Genomic DNA, 4846 nt, shown 5'->3' with positions numbered 1-4846 from the left:
ATTACATTTTTCTTGGCTCACCTTGTCAACAACAATGCTGCTTTTCATTTTCAGACTGAAGAATAAAAATCCCCAATCTGTGAAATTCACCCGAAGCCGGACGAATACAATGCCGAGCTCGAGCTGAGATCTGTGCGCTATCCGTGGAGTAGGCACTTCTTTTTTGTTATGGGAAAATGAAGCTTTAAATTTGCTTCATGAACCAGTTGTTTTTTGCCTCCTCTAGATGGCGATGTTAGTTTATATAAAGGTGTTTAGGAAATGGCAAATCAGCCCATTGTCCCAGAGAGAGTCCCAGCTACAGGAGTCCCAAAATACAACTGGTTTGCGAAGAAAATTTGAAGCTTCACTTTCCCATCATTACTTATTTATTATTTAGTAGAGAAACAATAAGTTTGCCATTGTGGTATGTTCATACATTGCAAGTGTTGGTTTAAAACAAGCCCCGGTACAATTTAACTATATATTATTGGGGGTCATTCAGGCAAATGGGATTATCTGAACTTTGTCGTGCATCAAACAAGCGGTTGGCTGATACTACTAAAAGACGCAGGTTGCGGAAGCAGTGAAGTAGATACCGTGCTAAAACTCAAAAGATTGTAAATAAATCATCTGTGGTAAAACAAGGACTTCAGAATGTCAAGGGATACGTAAATATAAACTGCACTTGCATCATTGCAAAAAATATATGGAAGGTGGTGTGGCAGATTCCAATATCTGTGAATGAGTAGATCTGAAGGTGATTCTCATATCTCCTTTCTGACAGGCTCAACAAACTTCCGCCCCCTTGAGATTCCGCACCAGTCAGCCCTGATAGCACACAATTCACTTCTCCTCTCGTGTGCACACACGAACAGACACACAAATACACGTGCACTCACCCAGAACTGGCCTTTTTATTTAAATGCATTAATATTTAATTTTCGAACATGTTGTGAAAGACCACATGAGCACGTACAAAGGACCCCTCGATGAATATGCAACCATCTCATAAATATTTCAGCAATCCAATTCCCTATCCGATGGTTGAGTCACCGGAAAACTGAGATGATCATGATGAGAATTAAAAAAAAAACATCCTGCCAATGTTTACTTAAGAAAAGTACAGCACACACCAGTACTTTCAGTCACGTATGAACTTCTTTTTAGGTAAATAGCACACATGCGATTACATCAGGTTCATCTAACCCAGTGGTTCTTAACCTGGGTTCGATCGAACCCTAGGGGTTCAGTGAGTTGGTCTCAGGGGTTCGGCAAAGCCTCCACTGTGGAGATCCGAACACACCTGATTGATCAAGTAAATTTGTGACGACGCATATCTGAACTGGCCTCGCAAAAGGCAACAGCAGAAGTCACACTGATTTGCAGGTATGCCATTTGTGTTGATTTTGTTCTTTGAAAAAGGTGATGTTCATACACGGCTCATTTTGTGCACCAGTAAAAAAAATCTATGTGTTGAGTTTGAACTATTATTTTTTTCACTTAAGAGGGGTTCGGTGAATGCTCATATGAAACTGGTGGGGTTCGGTACCTCCAACAAGGTTAAGAACCACTGATCTATACAGTAAGAAGGTGCCACAAGTGCTCACTTTGATATTGTATACAACATTTTGTCAACATTTTTTTTCAAGATGATATGTCTGTTCTTGGTATTGGATTTTATCAAATAAACTTCCCCCCAAAACGTGACATATTCCAGTGCGACTTATATATTGTCAGGACTCGTCCCCGGTTGTTTTATTATCTGTATATGTTGCCATAGTTTCAGTTTGCGTCGCTGCGTACTCGCCCCTCCTCTATGTAATCACCGTCATCTGCCTCTCGTTACCTGTCTTGTATTTAAAACCTGTCTGCCCCTCACTCCCCTGTCGGATTACTCTCGTCTCTCGTCTGTAGTCTCGTCTGTCGTTTTGTCTTTCGGTTTCTCTGCAATTTGGTCTGCCCGTCTGTCGGTTACCCCTGTCACTCTGCTTCCGTTAAGTTATGTTAGTTTGCCGGTTCTGTTGGTTTGTTCCCCTCATCCTCCCTTCCAACTACCTTTTCCCTCAATAAACCCTGGTCCAAGCTGCATTTGGTCTCCCAGCTCCACTCCAATCCGTGCATTCATTATGCATTTTATGGCTGGGGTGCCTTGTACTTTAGAAAATACGGTAAATCTTCACGACTGTGCACAATTTCAAACCCAGGTTGAGAAGATATCTGCTACACACACTTGTAGGAGCGTGTGAAATTTAAGCAGCATTGCAGGAGACGTAGTAGACACACACCCACACACAGATTCCAAGACAGCAAAATTGAAGAGAAGGTGGAAAGAGGCTATGAAGGCTATGATCCAAAAAAAAATCCCTCACTCACTAGTGGTGGGACCCCGTGTTACTATTCGACCCTGTACTGAATTTGCTCTACCTCACTTTACACATAGCATAGCAATATCTGCTCTATCAATCATTTGACAAAGTTGTTCGGACAGAAATTTTATTGTCAGGCACAGTCCATACAATATGCATAGTGCAGGGCTGGCACAACTCGTGAAAAATTCAAGACGGCTAGTGCTTTTTCCTCCAGCCAAATCTATTTCACTGACACGTGTGACATGTTCATGATGGTTAAATACTGGTTCACATATTCAGGATTTATCGTATCCTTTGAATGAGATAGCCTCGCTCGACATGACACCTAAAATGCCTCCGAGGAAGAATCACAGGCGTACTACAAAAGTCTTTGCTGGGGGATTTTAGGAAATCACACCCACACAAAATTCCCAGTAAACCTTTCAGAGCCCACACGCTGATCAAGTGATGTAGAAGAACAATTCAGTGTCGGGGGTATTATAGGTGCGTTAATTGCAATGCCTTTCTGTACGGAGGCGTCAAACTGCCAAAGACAAACGTTTTGGGCTGGTAGATACCTTACACCTCAAACTTATTTAAATACGTTTAAACATACTTGCAAGTATGTTTGAACCAATAAACACTGGTATAATGTAAATCAAATGCAAAAAAATAAAGCAATTAAGTTTTTACTTGGACATGCGTAAGTACCGCATGACGTTAGAAAACCCCCAATTCCAATGAAGTCGGAAAGTTTTGTAAAATGTAAACAGAATACAGTGATTGACGGGTCTGTTTTGAGCAATATTCCACAGAATACAAAACGAAGATAAGAAGCCTGAAACACGTTCCATAAAAGTTGAGACGGAGCTGAGGTGCCACTTTTGCTGTAGCCTCTCAAACTTTCTCTTTGTATTGATATTCTATTAACCCAAAACATCCCCATTAAATACTTTGCATCCTGCAACCCATTTCAGGAAGGTCATGGTCAGATCAACAATTTTTTTGTTTTGCTTTGCAATTAACTTTGCGTTGGAGAGGAGTGTAGAGAGAAGAAGAGGAGAGAAAAAGATGTAGCAGAACCTTTCAAATGACCTTTGGAGACAGACACTGTGGAATCACAGCCATGGCATTTCAAGCAAGCCAAATTATATTTAGAAATGAAAGGACTAATTGCAAGAGAGAGCTTCAATTCCCAAACCTCATTATTTATTTTGCTAAATCATTATTTGAAATAAAGTTTTAATTGAGAATGCATCATCTATTTTCCTCCTCTCTGATACAGTCTCTCCAATTTATTTGGCATTGTCGTTGGTTATTATTCTTTTAATGGCGCCCCTGATGTTCAATTTGATTCGGCTTGCAATATATGTACAGTACGCTATGGTGAATTGCTAATAATGTATTTTTCGTACACCAACTCATTTGTTACTTTTTGCTGTGCAGTTAATCCCGAAGGAACATATTTTTTTCATGACCTTTGTGGTGGCGACCCTTAAAGCTTTTAAAAGCATAGATGGGCAAAAAGCTTTTCAAGCGCTTACTTTTGTTTGAGCTTGTCTCACCTTAGAGTGCTCTACCCTCGTGATTGTGTATTCCACCTTGCCTGGATGCTTCTGAACCAGTGCCTGCTAATAGAGCTGAAAAAAAGAAATAACTTAGATTATTGAATGAATGACACGAGTTCCATAAGTGAAATCATCTCTCAAACCAAAAAACGCCAAATATACTTCAACACTATGAGGCTCAAAGAGTCGCAGTGAGCAGATCTTCAGATTCTTTCTCAAAGCTTTAACCTTTCCATCACTTATCTAAAGGTACATCTAAAGGCCATACAACTTTGAGCCAAGATTACCGTATTTTCCGGACTATAAGGCGCACCGGACTATAAGGCGCACCTTCAATGAATGGCCCATTTTAAAACTTTGTCCTTATATAAGGCGCACCGGACTATAAGGTGCACCATTAATGCATCATGTCAGATTTTTAATCCAAATCAAATCATTCTCCATTTTATCATTTTTATTTCAACTTCAGACGCAACAAACTAATTTATAATCACAAAATAATGATCCATAGTCTCTTTGATTCATGATTCATAGTCTTCAGCGGGCCACTTATGATTGATTTCATGACACAATGCTTCGGGCCAGTTTAGATTTAAGAATTTAGTCCGTATATAAGGCGCACCGGACTATAAGGCGCACTGTCGGCTTTTGAGAAAATTTTAGGTTTTTAGGTGCGCCTTATAGTCCGGGAAATACGGTATATGATTATTGGAAAATTCCTACTTGAAATTTTGAGGTCAAAATGGCTGTCAGTGTTTATTGCTACAATTTATAAACTATCTCCTGCAAAGAAATTAAGCGTTTCATTCGCAAGTCAACACAAATTATACTTAAAAAGGTTTGCAGATGAAAGAAAAACAAATAGAACATTGTCTGATTAATTAGGACTTCTTTGTTGCCGCCTCTACCCAACTCAACAGGGTGCTCCCAATTAGAACCAGTAACACC

The sequence above is a fragment of the Syngnathus acus genome, chromosome 5 (genome assembly GCF_901709675.1).
Source record: "Syngnathus acus chromosome 5, fSynAcu1.2, whole genome shotgun sequence".
NCBI classification, from domain to species: Eukaryota; Metazoa; Chordata; class Actinopteri; order Syngnathiformes; family Syngnathidae; genus Syngnathus; species Syngnathus acus.
Note: the sequence above shows the minus strand (reverse complement) of the source record.